The sequence below is a fragment of the Phoca vitulina genome, unplaced genomic scaffold (genome assembly GCF_004348235.1).
Source record: "Phoca vitulina isolate PV1807 unplaced genomic scaffold, GSC_HSeal_1.0 scaffold1, whole genome shotgun sequence".
Taxonomy (NCBI): domain Eukaryota; kingdom Metazoa; phylum Chordata; class Mammalia; order Carnivora; family Phocidae; genus Phoca; species Phoca vitulina.
The window spans coordinates 93,696,378-93,718,107 of record NW_022589704.1 but is presented as its reverse complement, the minus strand read 5'-3'; the positions used below and the strand labels follow the sequence as shown (position 1 = coordinate 93,718,107).

The following is a 21,730-nucleotide window of genomic DNA, read 5'->3' as shown; positions in this document are numbered from 1 at the left end:
GGGACAGTGACTTGCTGAAGGTCACACAGCCAGTGCGTGGCAGAACTGGGGCTGACCGCCATGCCTCCATCATTTTCTCTTCACATACGCCTGCTCCTGCTTCCAGTTAGTTAACTGTGCCTTGAGAATTCAGGGTCTCCTGCCCCTGGCTTGCCACATGGAGGATCCACTGGGCTACAAAGCCACAGCAAGTGGTTATGCTCCCAAATATTTCCAGGTGCTGTGTTTTCTGCGCACGTGCATTTATTATGTGTGATGTCTCAGTATCTTCTTCCCTCAATCTTGGAGTCAGCATGCCTGTCTTCAGCAGCCTCCCCTGACACCCCCACACCTACTATATTCCCGAGGTTCTCCAGAGAAACAGAACAAGCAGGATGTGTACATAGGAAGAGATTTCTTGTGAGCAGCTGGAGGCTGGAAGTCCCATGCCTGCCTTCTGCAGGCTGGAGGCCCAGTAGAGCCGACGGTATAATTCCCACCTGTGCCCAGAGACATGAGAACCAGAGGGGCCAATGGCGTGAATCCCAGTCCAAGGCCAGGAGAAGATGGATATCCCAGGATTAAGGGATATCTATCAGGCGAACTCTCTATCAGGCAGGAAACAAGGGGCAAATCCCTCCTTCCTTGGCCTTTTGTTTTCTTCAGGCCCTCAAGGGATCAGGTGATGCCCACTTGCACTGAGGAGGTCCACGGACATTACTGAGTCCACAGATTTGAATCTCCTCTGGAAACACCCACACAGACATACTTAGAAATAATGTTTAATCTGGGCATCCCCTGGCCCAGTCAAGTTGACGCATAAAGCTAACCATCACATATCCCAGTCCCATCTAATCTGATGCTCCTTGTACCTGCTTCAAGATTGAGAGCCAGCTATTTGGACTGATCAAAGTTATACCCAGTAAAAAAGTGAGCAGGTTCGAGTGAAGGCCTGAGACTGGTCTTTTGAGTAAGGAGTGAGAGCTTTCGTGCCTGGTCTTCAATTAGTTGTCGTGTAGCTGAGTGTGCAGGATAAAGACAGCAAACTCAATAATTTGCACTCTGGGTCAGGAGGCCACCAAAGATGGGGTTTGGTAGAGCTCCCGAGGTTGGCCACCAGGAAACAGGCAGCTAAACAATGCGTAGCCTGGGGTTTCTACAAAGGATAGAATTAGCCTCAGAGGCAGGAAATGTTCAGGCCGGCTCTCAAGTCTGGCTCAATGATTTATCTAGGAAATGCTCTCTGCAGCCTGGGGTAGCTGTGGGAGCAGAGTTCCAGCTTGGTTGTTTCTCCAAAAGAACCTGGGATTCCTGCCATCTACCACAAAACCATCCCCCCAGCCTGTCTAGATTTAAAGGGACTTCTCGACCTGAAAAACTCCCTGCTTCCGAATCAGTGTGATTTGGATGGAGGCAGAGGTCTCCCTACGAAGAACCCACATAGAATCCATATGGCCCAGGGTTTCGGTTTGAATGATGGTGTTAGTGGTGTATATTAGTGTAACTACTGCACAGATTAGAGCAAAGGATGCACATGAAGGATTCAATACCGTGCTTGAACATTCACTCAGTTATTATTATCACTGCTTTGACTATTTTAGTACTTACTATTCCATAGAGGACAGTCTATTAAATCCATGCCAGTAACTCCATAGCCTTCAGGCAGCTTCCTGACGGAAAGCACCTTCCGTTTTGTTTCTTGCAGTGATGTCTGGACCAGAGACCCTTAGAAGCGATGTGTGCAAAATTAAATATAATGTAAGCAATGCACTAGCATCACATATTTCCTATGTGCTGGGCGCTTTGTAAGTTTTACAGGGGTTAACTCATTTAATCCTCATGTCACTAAGAGGCAGATAGTATTACTATCCCCATTGTACAGATAAGAGAAAGAGGCACAAATTTACTCAGTTACTAACTTGTGCTGTCAGGATCACATTTCATATTTCATGTGCCTAGAGCAGCCTCCTTTTAACCCCATGCCCTCCTCCCCTCCTCCCCCAGATCTACTCACAGTTGAAATCGCATTGAGATTTTGAGGTAGATTTCTGATAACGACCTCCTCCCAAGTGACCTTTCATGATCTTGCTGACTCAGTGGGTTTCTTCCCTCCTGAGAATCCTCCAGAATTTTCTTCCTTCCTCTGCCTTGTGCCCCAAACTTGACTCCGCCTTGTCACATGGCTATTTGTGATTTTGTCTCTATTCTCCTGGAGAGCTTGTCAAAGCACAGGTGTGAAACCAACTAACGTGTACTGACATGAGTTGTGGGTTCATGATCAGCATTTTCAAAAGTAAAGAAGAATAGAATAAGAATAGCATAGAATAGAAATAAGAGTATAATAGAATAAAGGAAAATATCAGAATGTGTGTCCCCTATAATGAGAGCAAGATCATTTCGTGAGATGTTTGCATCAGTGGGGTGTGTGAGTGTGTGCGCACACGCACATGCACACATGCTGTGTAGCAACATAAAAGATAATTCTACAGGAGTTATTGTTTCCTGGGTATAGAGTTTCAGCTTCACAAGGTGAAGAGTTCTGGAGATCTGTTACACACCAGGGTGAAGTACTTACCACTACTGAACTTAAAAATGGCGAGGATGGCAAATTTTATATTATGTGGGTTTGTTACCACAATGAATTATAAATTTTTAAAAAGATATTTCTTACTATATACCAAGGCCCCAAAAGTTTGAGAAACGCTGTTCTACTAGATTGAAATCATTTTAGGGCTTAGAATGTGTATGATTTATCTTTAATTTTAAGTAACATGTACCTAACACAGCAACACAGCTCAGAGTAAGCACATTAAATGGCCCCTAAAGACTTCATCAAGATAAAAAGCTTTTGCACAGCAAAAGAAACAGTCAACAAAACCAAATGACAACCACTGAATGGGAGAAGATATTTGCAAAGGCATATCAGATAAAGGGCTAGTATCCAAAATCTATAAAGAACTTATCAAACTCAACACCCAAAGAACAAAGAATCCAATCAAGAAATGGGCAGAAGACATGAACAGACATTTTTCCAAAGAAGACATCCAAATGGCCAATAGACATATGAAAAAGTGCTCAACATCACTTGGCATCAGGGAAATCCAAATCAAAACCTCAATGAGATATCACCTCACATCAGTCAGAATGGGTAAAATTAACAAGTCAGGAAACGACAGATGTTGGCAGGGATGCAGAGAAAGGGGAACCCTCCTACACTGTTGGTGGGAATGCAAGCTGGTGCAGCCACTCTGGAAAACAGTATGGAGGTTCCTCAAAAGTTGAAAATAGAGCGACCCTATGACCCAGCAATTGCACTACTGGGTATTTACCCCAGAGATACAAATGTAGGGATCCGAAGGGGTACATGCACCCCAACGTTTATACCAGCAATGTCTACAATAGCCAAACTATGGAAAGAGCCTAGATGTCCATCAACAGATGAATAGATAAAGAAGATGTGGTGTATATATACAATGGAATATTATGCAGCCATCAAAAGGAATGAAATCTTGCCATTTGCAACGACATGGATGGAACTGGAGGGTATTATGCTGAGCGAAATAAGTCAATCAGAGAAAGACATGTATCATATGACCTCACTGATATGAGGAATTCTTAATCTCAGGAAACAAACTGAGGGTTGCTGGAGTGGTGGGGGGTGGGAGGGATGGGGTGGTTGGGTGATAGACACTGGGGAGGGTATGTGCTATGGTGAGCGCTGTGAATTGTGCAAGACTGTTGAATCACAGACCTGTACCTCTGAAACAAATAATACATTATATGTTAAAAAAAAAAAAGAAGAAGAAGAAGAAGATAGCAGGAAGGGAAAAAAGAAGGGGGGGAAATCAGAGCGGGAGACGAACCATGAGAGACTATGGACTCTGAGAAACAAACTGAGGGTTCTAGAGGGGGGGGCATGGGGGGACAGGTTAGCCCGGTGATGGGTATTAAAGAGGGCACGTTCTGCATGGAGCACTGGGTGTTATACACAAACAATGAATCATGGAACACTACATCAAAAATTAATGATGTAATGTATGGTGATTAACATAACATAATAAAAAAAAATGGCCCCTAAATTGAATACATCTCTCATAATGAATGAGCTCAGTGGCCCATCAGGTGTAACCCAGGCTCCCTCCTCCCCATAGTTACAGCTGCCACGACAGAGTGTCCTACAGCGAATACTGGACAGGGAAGATGGGGAAACCCAAGGTAGAATATACAAATGGAAGACACTTCTCTGGTCCGGCATTGCAGTATGGTGGGTAACCTCTTTCATCTTTGAGCAGGGATCTCTTCCACACAGCCCTCAGTATCCCAGGCTGTGTGCTAGACAGTGTTAGCTGCTTTGTGCTGCTCAAGAGTTTATAGTGTCCCTGCCAGGGAGAAGACGTGGCTTCCCCACGTGTGGGGAGCTTCCTGAAAGCAGGCACCTTAATTCCTCCCAGGACAGGCCTCTAGTGACGGACTGCCTTCCTGCCTGCAGAGCTGAGAATGGGCAGAAAGGCCATGCCTACAAAGTGCCTGGGGGTTCTCAGGGCAACTAGAACCACATGAAACCAGAAAGTGAACGTGCCTCCCCAGAGAGTAGCTTTCTTTGTTTTCCCACTAATGGATAAAGGGTCTCTCAGTGACACTATTCCTTCACAAAGGCCCAGACCAGGCTAAAAGGATTCTCACATCATCATGTCTAATACTAGGAAGTAACATAACCCATTGTGAGATGGGGTCAGTACATGAATAACTGTCCTATGTATGAAGACATTTTACTTTATTAGTATAGATATCTGAGAGAATTAGCGTATGTCTTGGGGAGTTCAGTCCATAATTACCCCCAGGACAACAGAAAGAACAATCTGTGTGAGTAAACCTCGCATTGACAAGAAGAGCTCAAAAGCGACCCACCTCAAGTGCCACAGCCCACAGAGGGCTGTCCCAACCTGCCTGGTGCTGGAGGTGGCTGTCTCCAGAGGGGGAAGATGGGGGAGAGAGAAGCCAAACTTAGGCAAGACCAGCCACCCAGGATAGGGCAGTGGGCCTTTCCAGAAGCCCTGGAGGTCTGAAGAGACTTCTCTTCAGGGCTGCTACACTGCAGAACTTTAGGGGCACTGTTTCTACTACACTCTAAGTAAATGGCACCTCCTGAAATTGGGTAGTGAATGTACACGGTAGCCTCTCATTCTTTCTTTCTCTCTTTCTTTCTTTCTTTCTTTCTTTCTCTCTTTCTCTCTTTCTCTCTTTCTTTCTTTCTTGGAGAGAGAGAGAGAGGGAGGGAGGGAACGGCAGAAGGAGAGAGAGAAACTCTAAGCAGGCTCTGCACTGAGCCCAATGCAGGACTCGACCTCATGACCCTGAGATCATGACCTGAGCCGAAACCAAGAGTGGGATGCTTAACCGACTGAGCCACCCATGCGGCCCTCTGATTCTCTTCCAGAGGAAGATGATCTGAGGGGAGGGAACAAGGCTGGGAACTGGAGCGTGTCATCTCTATGTAGAGCTAATGGCTTTTCTTGTGGTTACCATAGATGATGATATAAAGTACAGTGTAAAAAATGCTTCCCTCCTGCGTTGCCATTTCCTTTCCTTACCGCTCCCCACCCCTCAGCGAAATCAGGTTCTCCCAGACAGCCTTACAAGAGGTTGCTATGAGAAGTGAACAAATGGGGTGGCAGGAAGGAGGTTCTGGCCAAGCTCCTGCCCTCTGGGTGGACAGAGTACAAAATGGGTCGGGGGTGGGAGGCTAGGGTTACTGAAGCTGGTGTGTGGTGCAGGAGGAGGCCCCATGGCTGTGCTGGGTGGAAGGGAGAGGATCCTACTTCACAGAGGAACACCTCAGGGGTGCACATTTGAAGCTTCTTCCCCCCGCCCAAATATTCTGGAGGAAGGGCCCCTGAAAGGGAAAGGCAAACACTTGGGTTGCACATGCCCTTTGGGTCCAAGGGGCATGAATTCACTGTTCTCAATTTTTCAGAACTCTGGAATATTCTGTCTAGCTTCTGATCTGGAGAATTTTTTACCTTTTTTTCCTAAATTATTTATTTATTTATTTATTTGAGAATGAGAGTGCGTGTGCACACGAGTGTGGGGGGAGGGGCAGAGGAAAAGGGAGGGAGAGAGAATCCTCAAGCAGACTCTGAGCTGAGCATGGAGCCTGACAGGAAGCTCGATCCCACAACCCTGAGATCATGACCTGAGCTGAAACCATGAGTTGGAGGCTTATTTGACTGAGCCACCCAATTGCCCCTACTTTTTTCTCTTAAAGAGAACGGCTTTTTTTTTTTTAAGCTATTATCTTCTAAATCAGAGGAAAAACAATTTTTCCAGCTATTGTCTCTTGGAAATAAATTTATTTCCTGTTCATATTTCATTCCCTTACTCTTTCCTTCCTGTATCCATTGAGGAAGACTCTCATGAGCTGCTCTCTTGCTAGGACTGCTAAGTGCAAGAAACCAACAGTGGCGGACCAGGCCCTACCACAGGAATTGCTGACAATCCATCCAGTAGGAGCCAAATAAAAGCAATCACTCAGAAAGCAGCAGTGGCTGAGGTCAGCCTCCTATAAATAAGAACAGGTCTCCCTTGCAGAAATTCTCTCCATGGAGGGAGGGAGCAGTGGATCAGAATCTCAGCTCTGAAAGGAATTCCCATATGCTTACCTGCAGGAGGGTGTCCCTGTCCCCACCCCCTGTTCCCAGTACTGAAGGAGCCCCACCCCCAATCTTTCCGAGGAAATGACATTTTAGCAGTCTTGAAGTGAAGTAGATGTTTCTCAGGTGAGGAAGGCAAGGAAGGGTGTGGCCCAGGCAAAAGGACCAGCATATGTATACAAAGGGACAGAGATTTGGAAAAATGTGAGCATTTAGGAAACATCTAGAGGTCAGTTCGATGGGAGGGTACCCAGGGGGGAGCCAAGTGGCAGTGATGAGAGCCCAGCCTGAGCAGAGAAGGCTAGGTCAGATCCAGGCTTGAAAAGCTAGAGAATCCCTTCAGCTCTAAAGTACTTCCTGTGTATTTGCAGCAAATGTGTTTTCCCCTATTTGGATAATATTAAGTATTCAGCTGCCAGAGAGGGGGCGCGGGGAGAATTTTCAGCAAGGTTAAAAGAAACCCATACCTTGACAATTCACTCTATCTGATGAGCACTAAATTAATTTCCATATTAACTCATTAGGTGGAGATAAGACACAGAAACACGAATTTCAAAAGACACGTAGGACTCTTATTAAATTTCCAAGGAATATAGCGCGTGCATTAGTCTGAAGCCCGGGAAAGCTAATGCAAGAGAGATTTGCAGGGAGCAGCTGAACAGAGATGGATTACCCTGAGAGATAGGTTTGGCTCTGGAGCTGATGTTTTCTTTTCCTCTGTGAATGGAACAAGATAAGACACATTCCTTACAAAATGTAACCATTTCTGGCACGCTTTCTTGCTGATTCCTACCCCTTCCTGAGTGCTGCCGGGCACAGGGGCCGGCTCTCAGCAGGAACCAGAGTTCATTACCCAGCCCACTGGGCCTCCCTAACCAGGGCCCCAACGACCCTCACAGAGGAATTGTGCAAATCCAGGGAAAATACCAGCTCCCGATAGTCTCAGGCTTGGCTCTGTGCACTGTCAATCCAGCTTTGGGTGATGAATTGATGGATTTCCCCCGTGGCCAAAGGCCTCTGGGCACCAAATAACCATTGCCTCGAACTTCATCCTAATACCCTTTCACCAGGCACCAAGGATAAAAGATTGACTTGAAAAAAATTCCCCGGATGGGCTTCCCAGAAGCCAGCAGGATGAGTGCCACTTTCTTTGAAAGGCTGAAGGCACTGGGGGTCAAAGAGTTTTTAGAAAGTACCAGTAAGGGCTCCAGGCCTCCCTGGCCAGGGCTGGTGGCACCCTCAGGATAGCTGGTGGCCTGCCTGGTCCTCTCTACACTCCTATGGACAGTCCCTCCCGTGCATAGCATGTGAGCTACCCTGTCCTGGAAAGAATGATTGGAGAGAAGGACAAAGGACTTTGCTGTGACCTTACCATGGACCTGAGGCAAGTCATGGAAACCTTCATTTTCCTCTCCTGTTCACTGACAAGGTTGAGTTGCATGATCTTTAATATCCCTGTACATGTTAATATCCTATTATTCTCATTGTCCTGTTCATTAACAGCACCCTGTGCTTTCACACGGTTGTGGACACTGTGGTGAGCCTCCCAGACGACGCTTCAATGAAACCCTTAATGTTCCAGCAATTGAGAGTGTCATTGAGAAGACCTGGCTGACGCTGCAGACCGCTGACTTGCCAGTGACCCAGCCAGTCCTGGGACAGCTCAGGCCACTGGATGTGGGGTATAAAGGCCTGGCGTGCTCACCCCTAATGACGCTATACCATAGGGCATTCTAGCCCCAGAGCTCTCCATGCAGTTGGCCAAGGTTTCCATTGGGCCTCAACTTCTCCTTCTGCCAAACATGCGCCAGCCCCATTTCCACAGCATTGCTCTGACAACTTCCTAACAAGCAGCCTGCGTGCTAACCCCCTTCTCAAAGTCAGCTTCCCAGGGAACCCATCCTATCATGCCATTTCCTTAGATGCAACAATCTGAGCCTCTGACTTCACCCCTACCCAGGCCTCCTCCCTCATTTTACAAAAAAGGAAATGAAGACTCAGAGAGTGACTCACCAAGTTCATTCCATTGGCAGAACTAGGGCTACATCTTTAGTCTTGGTTCTATCCCTTTTCCATCACACCTCACTGCCCTCCCCAGCCCACATCATTTTCCCATTGCAGTGGTGAGAGATGTGTAGGCAGAGAGATGAATCAATTCATCCATCCATCTCCATGGCAAGGAAGAATAATAAGCAAATGCATGAATTCATGAGTTATTCACTGCCTCTACTTTAAATAAATAAATCATAAGTTTTCATTTGGGGATTTTTTTTTTTTAACCTCCTTGTGAAGCCAGAGCACATAATGACACAAGGAGCTCTGGATAGGAACCAGGAAATGAGGTTTAGTCTCAGCTCTTCACGCTCGCCTTGCAAACCTGCTGCTGTTTGATACTAGGCTCTTTCAGATGCCAAGACTGATTGCCGGGGGTGAGGGGGCTGGGGCTAAGGGTGGGGGAGGAGGTGAATCATGCTGTAAAATAATAACCAGTGATGATGGTTATGTAAGAGATTATTGGGGGAAGCTGGGTGAAGGGTACATGGGAATTTTCTGTGTTATTTTTGCCATTTCTTATAGTTAAGATTATTTCAAAAGAAAACGCTTTAAAATAATAATAATAACCAAACGATGATTTCATTTATTCTAACAAGAAATGGATGACTTGAGGTGGGTGAAGGGGGAAGATGGGCAGGTTATAGAACATGTTCAGAGTACCTAGTTGCATTGCTAGTGTATTCTAAATACCACTCAGTGAGATAGAGAGTGAAGAAGATTGTACCATCAGGCATGTATTTTTAAAAATGTGTCTTTTGCAGGGCACCTGGCTGTATTGGTCGGTGGAGCATGCAATTCTTGATGTCGGGGTTGTGGGTTTGAGCCCCATGTTGGGTGTAGAGATTGCTCAAACATAGAATCTTAATAAAAATTTTAACACTATGTCCTTCATGTCTGAAAAACATAAGGACTGACATTCTTTAAGTCAAAGGCTTGAAAAATGTCTACTACTATATGCGCTTTCCTTGTTTGGGTTGAACCTCTCCGGGTGAGTCTCCCCTGCAGCCTCACTGGGTACCCTCCACTGGATCTGACCGGTTCCCTCATGTTCCAGGTGAAAACCTGAAGCCCTGAGAGGTCAACAGCTTGGGCAGGTCACCCAGAGTGGCTAAGTTAACATAATAAAAGCAACAATTCTGGGACACCTGGGTGGCTCAGCTGGTTGAACATCTGCCTTCAGCTCAGGTCCTGATCCCAGGAGCCTGCTTCTCCCTCTGCCTGTTTCTCCCTCTGCTTGTGATCTCTCCCTCTCTGATAAATAAATAAATAAATAAATAAATAAATAAATAAATAAATAAATAAAATCTTAAAAAAAAAAAAGCAACAATTCCAAGTTGTTAACAGACACAAGTTGTAAACAGACCCCTGGCCAGTGGTTTGGACTGCGTCTTGTCCTGTTTCAAGAGCCCAGAGTGGGGAGAGCAAGAGCTACACAGAGCTGGGACCCCTGGCCTGTGGAATGACACGAGGGCTTGCCCCGTCCAGCCCCAGGCTCTAGGCGAGGGCCCCCAGCAGCACAGTGAGGCAGGCTGTCCAGGGCAGTCTCCTGGGAAAGGATCCTGAAAGCAGGAGCTGTTGACAAATCACTCCAGAACTGAGCATTTTCAGTTTTGAAACTACACCGCATTCTGGGGTACTGTCAGCTATAAATCAAATGTCATCTTAAGAAGAAAAAAACTAATCAACTGAGTGGAAACGGCCACCTCCCTATCACAATGCCATGTGATAGAAGGTCCGTTTCTTCCTAGTTCTAATTTTCTCCTGGGAAAGGAAACGGTGTTGCAGTTATGCACCTACTAACCAAACTTGCTGTTGATTCAAAATGTACGAATCACAGACCTGTGCCTCTGAAACAAATAATTGTATGTTTAAAAAAAGAAGAAGAAGAAGATAGCAGGAAGGGAAAAATGAAGGGGGGGAATCGGAGGGGGAGATGAACCATGAGAGACTATGGACTCTGAGAAACAAACTGAGGGTTCTAGAAGGGAGGGGGTGGGAGGATGGGTTAGTCCGGTGATGGGTATTAAAGAGGGCATGTTCTGCATGGAGCACTGGGTGTTATACGCAAACAATGAATCATGGAACACTACATCAAAAACTAATGATGTAATGTATGGTGATTAACATAATATAATAATAATAAAAAAAATGTACGTTGCCTTAGCGGTGTTTAATGTCCAGTAAAATAACAATGACCTTCAGTTTTGCATTTCAAAGTCCAAAGTCCTAAGGAGGAGGGTTTGAGGTTTTATCCATGCACATTTGAAGGCATATATATTTTTAACTATTTTTTTTATTGAAGCATACCTTATATACAATCAAGTATACGAAATCAATTAGTTTATATATATTATATACCTGGTAATGACCACCCTGGCCAAGGTAGAGAACATTTCCAGCACCCCAGAAGGTTCCTAGGCTGCACAGATATGTAAATAATATATAATATGTAAATATTATATAAATTGAGGCCACTAGGCTCCCCCAGACCTGGGATAAACACCCCCACACCTCAAGGTAGCCCGCTGAGATGGGAGAAAAGATTTATCTTAAAGACATTTGGGGGGCACCTGGGTAGCTCAGTCCGTTGAACCTCCAACTCTTGGTTTCAGCTCAGGTCATGAGCTCAGGGTCATGCTCTCTGTCTCTCTCTTTCTCAAATAAATAAATAAATCTTTTTAAAAAACACAAAAACATTCAAACAAAGACATTCAGGCACTCTATTCCAGCACTCCCCACCAACTGCCTTCCCAAAGTAGGCACATGCCCTTGAGAATATTTTCTTCACTAAGTAAAAGAAGCCTTAAGGCAAAGAAAAATGGGTTGGGTGGAGATGGTAATGAATGTGAGGTTTAAGGAAAACCCAAACTTGGGGGACAGCAGAAAGATAACAGTGAAATCTGAGAGCTTCAATGTGTAAATTATGGTTCTCCATAATGAGCAATAATGCTCATAAATTTGTTTAATAGCTACTGAGTGGTAGAAACATTGGTCTTGCTGCTTTTATTTTTTTTTAAAGATCTATTTTATTTTATTAGAGAGAGCAAGCACTCGAGTGGAGGGGCAGAGGGAGAGGAAGAGCGAATCTCAAGCAGACTCCGTGCTGAGCACAGAGCCATGGCAGGGCTCCATCTCATGACACTGAGATCATGACCTGAGCCAAAACCAAGAGTCAGCCACTTAACTGACTCATCACCCAGGCGCCCCTCTCTCTTCTCAATTGTTGAATCAAGCGCCAAGTATCAGCCTTCATTCCATTTTTTTTCCAGTGGGAAAAAGTCAAGATCGAACAGCGTGCAAATCTGCTGTCAAACCAGGATTTTGGATCTGACTTTACCAACCTTCTTCATTCTAGAACACATTTAAAAATCCTTCATATTTAGAATCTTCTCCCCGGAAGGTTTCTTCTATAAGAGGCGGAACTACATACTCTTCAAATTAGAAACCTATCTCTATCTTCCAAAATTCAAATCCTAGTTCAAAATAGAGGTTCAGTAGCTTCCTCTGCCTCCCAAAAGCACAGCCTCATGTGTTTTCCACTCAGGGCCCAGTTAGGGGATGACCTGGGCCAAACTGTATTGAGGATAATTTTAAATAAGACACTTGGCCCTGTGACCCAGAGGGAGGCCTTGAGTGGGGTTCTCACCCCATGTGGGGACCCCTGAGCAATGGAGGAAAGAAGATGATAAGAAGACATTTCTCAGAAGAGCCAATTCATTCTTGTAATCTGTAAGCCTACTGATCTCCCTCTTGCTAGCTAGTATAACTGAGAATTTTGAGGAAATAACAAACCCCTATGAGCTCAGAACTTTCTCTTTCTTTCCCTACAAATTGGGGTTTGAGTCATCTCATTTCAACCAGGTTGCAATACTGTGCGTATGCAGAGCAGGGGATCCCAGTTGAGCTCAGATTGAAGTCTGGCCACTGCTATGAAACTAGTGGGTTCTGGTCATGCCTTGGAATTTCTGTCTACATTGAGCTGATAGTGAGAGAGAGGGATTTGTTTTCTGGCTTCAGGAAGGAGGAAGAGCTTTGTGCACAGATGTCTGGAGAGAGAACTCCCACCTTGGCCTGAAGGCTTACTTCCTTCCCCACCGTTTATACCCCCTTCCTTGCAATGTTTTTCTGATTACTGTATGTAAATATCACACATTCAGTGTAAATATTTCAAATAACTTATAAAAAATAATGCTTTTAAAATATAAGAAAATATATCCCACCATTCTAAGATAACCAATGCAAATATTTGGGTGACCATTTTGCAAGCATCTCTTTATGTCTACATACACACATCTATGTCATTTTACAAAAATTAGATCTAGTACAAATAATTTTTCCTGTGGACACCTTTCCCCACTTCTCTCTGTTCTCACCCATATCAGCAGCCCACATCTACCTTTACTTTTCCCAAGTCACCTACGTGTCTTAGCCAGAAAGCAGAGACTTTGGCAAGGGTTTGCACGCAAATAGTTTATTTGGGGAAGTGACCCAGAGAATAGGCATGAGGAACTGGAAAGAGTATAAATCAGGGTAGGAAAAAAAGCCAATGCAAGGGTGCTTTATTGAGCTGGTCACTCCATGAGCAACTGCTACTCCATCTGCCCAAGACCCTCTAAGGAGTTGTGTGGAATTGACCCCAGAGTCGTCCACCTGTGGGAAGGAAGGTAGAAGCACGTATTTGTTCACTACCTTCTATCTCCCCCTGGTCAAGGATTGCCACATGGAGTATGAATGCTCTCTTCTAGATTGCACATGAGCAAGCAGAGGCCAGGCTGGTTTAGCAGTCCTCTTATAGAGTGGCTTCAGAGAGGACTCCACAGAGAAAGTAAGAAATGAGATGTAGCAGAGGGAAGATGCCAGAAGGTTATATCTGCACTGGTCACTGCAGCAACTGACACAGTTAGAGGTAGGCTGGAGAGATGTAAGACATGAGGCATGAGAGATGTCCAATATGATTTACTCCTTATACCACTCAGATGTGCTCATGCCCTTTCTGGAGTCCAGTCAGTCACAGGGTCCTTAATGTGGTAGCTAGTAGCAATCTCTACAAAAGGCTTCATGCAGGACAGTTAGTGGACCAAGCTTCAGTCCTCCCAGCCACACATGGTCCCAATACCATTGTTGAGCATCATGGCTCCCCCACACCTATTCCAGACTTTCCGCACCTTCAGCCAGACCTTCATCCTTCATCTGCAGGGTTGGGCCTTAGTTCTCTCACCCCTATTGGGTCATGGTTTTGGGGATGGCCCATTTATACTTACGCCTTGGATTGCAGCACCAGTGTCTCATGGCTTCTAAACATTCTCCTTTCTTAACCCATTGGGGAGCTGCAACCCTAGCTCCTCATGGTGTTCAGAGTCAATTATCCCCACCAATATAGTTCTTTAGGATCCTCTGGCTCAAGGAATCTAAAATGACTGGGCAGGGGCACCTGGGTGGGTCAGTCAGTTGAACATCTGACTCGGTTTTGGCTCAGGTCATGATCTCGTGGGTCGTGGATCAGGCCCCCCATCAGGCTCCACCTCACGGGGAGTCTGCTTGAAGATTCTCTCTCTCTGCCCCTTCCCCCTACTCAGGTAAGCACTCTCTCTCTCTCAAATAAATAAATAAATAAATAAATCTTAAAATATAAAAATAAAATAAAATGACTGGGCAGTAGTTGTAACTTCAAGTTCAGCAGAACCCTCTGGTACAAGCATGCCTCCAAACCCCTTACCTTCCACCTGGGAAACTTCTAATCCAATAGAACATAAAGTTAAAGGTGGGAAGCATAAATTCCTTAAGTGGGTCACTACAAGTAATGGTGAGAGTGACTAATCCTTCTTTTACCCCCTTGGTTTCAGGATCCATGTATTCTAGCTATTTGGGACACAGACCATACCCTGGCCATTGGTTCGGTGCATATAACACATCCTGAAAGCTACACTCCAACACCACTGAATGTTGTGCCCAAGATAACATCTTAAAGGAGTCTTTGGTAAGTCTTTCATCCTTCCATTAAGCTGTCAACTTCCAGGTGATGTGCATTATGGTAGAATCAGTGACTCCTATAGTCATGCATTCAATGGCATATCTCCTTTACTATAAAATGGGTCCCTTATCTGAGACAATGTTATATAGACTCTATGCTATTAAATCAGGCATTCTGTAGGCCCTTGGATGGTGATGCTAACAGCCAGGGGGTGGGATCTCACACATATCCAGAGTAGGTGTCATTTCTTATAAGAACAAATTGCTGCCCCCATCAAGGTGAAGGCATCTGAAGAAATCCACTTGCCTCCAGATAGATGGTTGGCCTCCTTGAGTAATGCTATCACGTGAAGAGCTTGTCTGCAATTTATTTGGCTAGAAATCTGGCATTCATCAGTGGCAGTGGCCAAATCAGCCTTGAAGAGAAGGAGCTCATGCTGTTGGGCCAGGCATATAGCCTTGATCTCTATTACTACGGCATTCAGGAGATTATCGAAGAAGCCCTGGGGTGGCCAAGGAAAGAGGCTGGCTCTTATTCACACAAGGTGGGCATTCTCTGTGGTAGATGCTCTCTGGTGAGAATTAACATGAGACCCCAAAACCTTTCACACTGTGCCCACTCCTGTGAGTACAAACACCTCATCTCCTGACCTTGACTCATCTTCCAACCTTGCTCCTTTCAGGTCTCTGACCACTCAGCCAAGGCACTTACCACTGCCAGGATTCTATGCATCACCATATCTCAGGCCATCTCTGTGTCCATACAAATTGAGTAATCAATGCGCTGCTTGCAGCTCTTCCAACAAAGAGGATTTTTCTTCTCACTGTCCCACAGAGTATACCTGGGTGGGGCTACAGGGCAGAGGAGTCCGTTTTCAGTTAGTGCCAACATATTGTGCTTATCCATCTATGGATAGTGTTCAGGTTCTTTCCTCCTGTGTCAGTTGTTCACAAGAAACTCCCATGAGGCTACAGGCGTAAGTTGACAGGACATAATGGTACAGCAATCATAGGTGGCATGGAAGTCAGGGCTGCCTGTTCATGTGACTTGATGTGCCTTCCATGCCTCTTCATGTGCAATCTAAAATCTACCTTTTCTTTTGTATGATAGATCGCTGCTCTGTCTGTCCAATCTTATGATTTGGTGCATGCCCTAATGCCCTACTTTTGATCGACAGCTCAGGTCCCAGGTGCTCAGTCTCCGCTAGAGCCGAGTAGCACGTAAGGGCTGCTTTGCAAATGGTGAGTAAATCTCGGCTGCAGAAGGCATGACCTTGATCCAGAACCCTAGGGGTGTAGGCTGTGATTTTCCTATTAGGGCTTTCCCAGGACCCACACAAGCATCTTCATCTACCGTGGGTACTTCTAGCACTATTGGATCTGCTGGGTCTTATGACCCAAGTGATAACAGCTTGCCCCAAAGCCTGACCCTGCTTGCTACAGAGTTTTCTCAAAATTGACAGGATTCTGAGTTACCCAATCAATGGGTAAGGGCAATATTCCCAAATGTATCAAATGCAGCCTCTGAAATTGAAAGAGGCACACCAAATGTACTATCTCCTACTTGGTAGTAGGAGGTACAAGAAAAAATAAGTTGTCTTTTACAACTTACTGGCTGTGTCCTTGCATTCCCCAGAGCATTGAGCCTCAAACGTTTCATAATGCACTGGATGCCTGGAGTTGTTATCAGCCCATTTACTACCAGCACCAGAGTCATCACTGTCTGCCCAGTGAGTGAGCCAGCTCCATAGTCCCTTCCTGAGCTTCTACTTTCTAGGGTCACTTCTGGAACCAAGTGTCTTAGCCTACATCCCCACCCCCTCCCCCCAGAAAGCAGAACCTGAGACCAGGGCTTACACACAGGGAATTTATTTTGGGAAATGATCCTAGGGAATAGGAATGGGGCCCCAGGAAGAGTGAAATACAGAAGGAAGGCAGGCCAGTCCTTCAATTATTGAGCTTGCCCCAACTGTGGGCAACTATGGCTGGATCCTCTTGAGAACGTTGTGTTGGTTTCCTGTGGCTGCTGTAACAGATCACCCGAAACTTGTTGACTTGAAACAACAGAGATTAATCCTTTCATAGATGAGTCGGCTACAAGTCTGAAATTGAGGTATCAGCAGGGCTGTCTTCCCTCTGAAGGCTCTGGAGAAGGATCCTCCTTGGCCTCTTCCAGCCTCGGCTGGCTGTTGGCATTCCTTGTCTCATGACTGCATCTCTCTCTCTGCTCTGCCTTTGCATTACCTTCTTTGTGTGTCTGTGTTTCCTCCTCTTCTATCTGTTTCAAATTTTCCTCTGCCTTGCTCTTAAAAAGACTCTTGTCATTGGGTTTAGAGCCCACTCAGAGAATCCAGGATAATCTCATCTCAAGATCCTTATTTATTTATTGAATATATTTGACATATGACATTGTGTAAATTTAAGGTGTACAGCATATTAATCTGATACATGCGTATGTTATAATATGATTGCCATTGTAGTGATAATTAGCACCCATATCACATTACATAGTTATCCTTTCTTTTTAGTGGAATAATTAAGTTCTAGTCTCTTAGCAAGTTTGATGACTATATTACAATATTGTTGTCTATATCCATTATACTATGCATTAATTGAAGCACATCTGCCAAGACCCTTTTTTCAAATAATACTCATAGGTTCTAGAGATTTTACACGTACCTCTTTGGGCAGGCCATTTTGGGGCCTAGCTCAGACACCTGACAAGTTGTGTGGAATGCACCTTGGAATTGCCCACCTGCAGGAAGGAAGAAGAGAGCCTTAACCTACCAGCTCCTGAGACCCATTGGTCAAGGGATGCCATATGGGTGTCACCCACTTTGACCTTCCAGGTTGTGTAGTCATGCATGATACTAGGTGGGATCCAGGAGGCATGCTGCACAATAGACTCAGAAATCCTAAGTAAGGGCAAGCAGTGGAGCTGAAGGGTGGGTCTGTCAAGTTATACCTGTGTGAAGCTGGTTGCTACAGCAAAATTTGGCATAAAAGGCAGACTGAAGCATAGATAACAAAAGAAAAAAATAGACAAACGGGACTATATCAAAATTGAAAACTTCTGTGCATCAAAAGACACAATCGACAGAATGAAAAAGCAACCCACAAAATGAGAGAAAATATTTACAAATCATGTATCTGTTAAGGGGGTTAATATCCAGACTATATAAAGAACTCCTACAACTAAAAAAAAGAAAAAGAAAGAAAGAAAGAAAGAAAGAAAGAAAGAAAGAAAGAAAGAAAGAAAAACAATTGGATGAAAAAAATGGGCAGAGGACTTGAATAGACATTTCTCCAAAGAAGATATCCAATAGCTAATAAGTACAAGAAAAGATACTCAATGTCACTAATTATTAAGGAAGTGCAAATTAAAATCACAGTGAGATACCATCTCATACCCATTAGAATGGCTACTACCAAAAAGAAAAGGAAAAAAAGGAAAGGGAAGTAAAGGAAAAGAAGAGAAAAGAAAAGAAAAGAAGAAAGTAACAAATGTTGGTGAAGATGTGAGGAAATTGGATCCCTTACGTCCTGTAAGTGGGAACATAAAATGGTGCAATTGCTATGGATAACAGTATAGTGTATCCTCAAAAAAATTCAAAATAGAATGATCGTATGGTCTAGAAGGGTTACTGCTGGTTATGCATCCAAAAGAATCGGAAGCAGGTTCTCAAAGAGATATTGGTATGCCCAGCTTCACAACAGCATTATTCACTATAGCCAAAAGATGGAAGCAACCCAAGCTGGATGAATGGATACACAAAATATGGTATATACATACAACGGAATATTATTCGACCTCAGAAAGAAAAGAAATTCTGACACATGCTACAATACAGAAGAACCTTGAGGACGTTATGCTAAGTGGACTTAAGTCAGTCCCAGAAAGACAAATATTGTATGGTTCCACATATATCTGGTACAGTTCATAGTCAGGAAGTAGAATGGCAGTTGCCAGGGGCTTGGGGAGAGGAACGGGGAGTTACTGTTTAATGGGTATGGAGTTTCAGTTGGGAAGATGAGCGAAGTTCTGCAGGTGGATGGTGTTGATGGTGGCGCAACAAGGTGAATATACTTGATGACACCAAACTGCATTTAAAATTGGTTAAGATGGTGAATTTTATGTTGTGTAGTTTACCACATTTTTTCAAAAGTTTTAACAAGTTTTTTTTTAAAGGTGAACTGAAAAGATGTGAAGTGGGACACAGAAGATGGCTGATACCTTTATAACAACCTAAGTCATGTCCTTCCATTCTGTTTCTTAATACTGATAGAACCTTATAAAGACCATATTAAACAACTCCCTTACATATACACATATCCTAAAACATATGAGGGGTTCCATTGTTGTGCAAAAATGGAATCAAATTTCATATACATTTCTACATCTTTTATTTACAACTCAAATCCCTCCAAGTCATCTGAAAGATTTCTAATTCATTCCAAGTTCTGCATGTTATTTCACGGTACAAATATATTGCAATTTATTTAACCAATTTCTTCCCCTGATGGAAAATCAGTTTACTTCCAGTTCTTCAATATTAAAACACATCTGCAACACACATTCTGATGCACGTTTCTGACAGCCTAGTGTCGAACTCTATAGAGAGAGGGGTTCAAGGCTGAAAGCCATAAGGACTTACTGAGACTGGATGCAACACTAATGCTTCAGGGCCTCAATGATAAAGCACAAGAGCTCACCATAGACCACCCCGAAGTCTCATCTTTGGAGCACACAGGCAGCCCAGGGGTTCAAGGAATGGTGTGTCAAGAAGAGAGCATTCTCTTGGGGACACCAGCAGCAAGCAGGACGTGAGCAGATGTGTTTCTGAGCACAAGTGAGGTGCCCTGGAGACCCCGGGAAATCACTGGGGGAGACTGTGCATTCCCACAATTGCCCCACGATCATTTGTGTCATCAGGTTGTAGCAGCCTGGGGACATCTGGGTCAAACAGGGAACACTCCCATGTTCCTTTTCAAGGTAGCCATGATGCACATCTTTGCTTTGAAATTCAAGGGATTTGGGACACTTGAAATCATCACAGGGTCTACACTTGGCAGAGCAATCTAGAGAATTGCCTAAGTAGCTTTATTTCTCCTCAGTAGTATGAGTAAAATAAATTTGGCAGGAGGGGATGCTGGGAATATAAATGGCAAGTGTCAGAATGATAAAAGATTCCATAAAGCATGTGGTATGAATAAGAGAGAGAGAATTTGGAGATGTTATCCATTTTCCCTCCCTTTTATTGGCTCTTAATTCTTCACTTTATTATCATCCTTTTAAATTTAAATTCTCCATGAGGGACTTCCAGTGGAGGACTATGTTCAGATGACCCTGCCCAGGGACCCACTCCATCCAAGCATATCAGTCGCCTGGATTTATCCTTAAGCTCACAGTATACTTAAGTAGCCAGTAGAATGGTTAAGTGTTCACTCTGGGAACATTGTCTGTATTACTGCTAAGTCATTAACATAATAATTTCCATGGATCTGTGCTGTCTTCACCTGATTCTACTCTTCTTATGCATTCAGACATAATTACAACATTTTAGATATCTTTAAAACTCAGAGGGTGGAGAAAAAGACAAGGCAGAGCAAGCAAGGAAAAAATAATTAATTTCTGAAATGGCCACAGATTCCTGCCCCACCATCTGCTCTGCTATCTTTGCTGCCTCCTCCTTTCAACTAGAAGCTTGCATCCTCTCCCTGGGGCTCTGTAATGCTTACAGGATAACATTCAGTTGCCCCTGCCAGGTTTTCAAGCCCAGCCCCAGCCTCACCCTCCCATTTTTTTGTTTGTTTGTTTTTTTAACATAATGTATTATTTGTTTCAGGGGTACAGGTCTGTGATTCATCAGTCTTACACAATTCACAGTGCTCACCATAGCACATACCCTCCCCAATGTCCATCACTCAGCCACCCCAACCCTCCCACCCCCCTCCCCTCCAGCAACCCTCAGTTTGTTTCCTGAGATTAAGAGTCTCTTATGATTGTCTCCCCCTCCGGTTTCATCTTGTTTCATTTTTCCCTCCCTTCCCCTATGATCCTCTGTCTTGTTTCTCAAATTCCTCATATCAGTGAGATCATATGATACTTGTCTTTCTCTGATTGACTTATTTCGCTTAGCATAATACCATCTAGTTCCATCCATGTCATTGCAAATGACAAGATTTCACTTTTTGATGGCTGCATAATATTCCATTGTATATATATAAATATATACCACATCTTCTTTATCCATTCATCTGTTGATGGATATCTAGGCTCTTTACATAGTTTGGCTATTGTGGACATTGCTGCTATAAACATTGGGTTGCATGTGCCCCTTCGGATCACTACATTTGTATCTTTGGGGTAAATACCCAATAGTGCAATTGCTGGGTCGTAGGGTAGCTCTATTTTCAACTTTTTGAGGAACCTCCATACTGTTTTCCAGAGTGGCTGCACCAGCTTGCATTCCCACCAACAGTGTAGGAGGGTTCCCCTTTCTCCGCATCCTCACCAACATCTGTCATTTCCTGACTTGTTAATTTTAGCCATTCTGACTGGTGTGAGGTGGTATCTCATTGAGGTTTTGATTTGTATTTCCTTGATGCCAAGTGATGTTGAGCACTTTTTCATATGTCTGTTGGCCATTTGGATGTCTTCTTTGCAGAAATGTCTGTTCATGTCTTCTGCCCATTTCCTGATTTCACCCTCCCATTTGATTTCCTGCTGCCCCCATCCCCAAGCACAAACTGACCTTGGCCACTTCCCAAGCCTCTCATTGTTTCCCACTGTTAAGTATTTCCTCTGCCTGGGTTTCCTACTTTTTGTCCCCCCCTCTCATGTTGTCTTCTCTCTGCCTATCAAGGCTCCCTTCCTTCAGAATCCAGCTCAAGCCCCACCCCCTCCAAGAATGTTTCCAAGAATGTGAGCTCCCCACAGGGAGGGACTCATCAGTCTATTTCCTTCGCTGATCCATCCCCACAGGGCCTGACCCATAGTAGCTGCTAAGTAAATATTTGCTAAATGAATGAAAAGCTAGTGTCCTCCTGACTCAGTCCATCTTGCCATTCACCAA

The 21,730-nt window shown here is 44.4% G+C and overlaps 1 long non-coding RNA gene across 1 annotated transcript in view; it reads left to right on the top strand.

Annotated features, from left to right (window-relative positions):
* Nucleotides 1-14,770, top strand: part of LOC116636688 — a 172,491-nt gene extending 157,721 nt beyond the window's left edge. The window contains exon 5 of the long non-coding RNA XR_004300383.1: nt 14,528-14,770. This is a non-coding gene — a long non-coding RNA (uncharacterized LOC116636688). The remainder of the gene's footprint in view (nt 1-14,527) is intronic.
* Nucleotides 14,771-21,730: the final 6,960 nt, after the last annotated feature.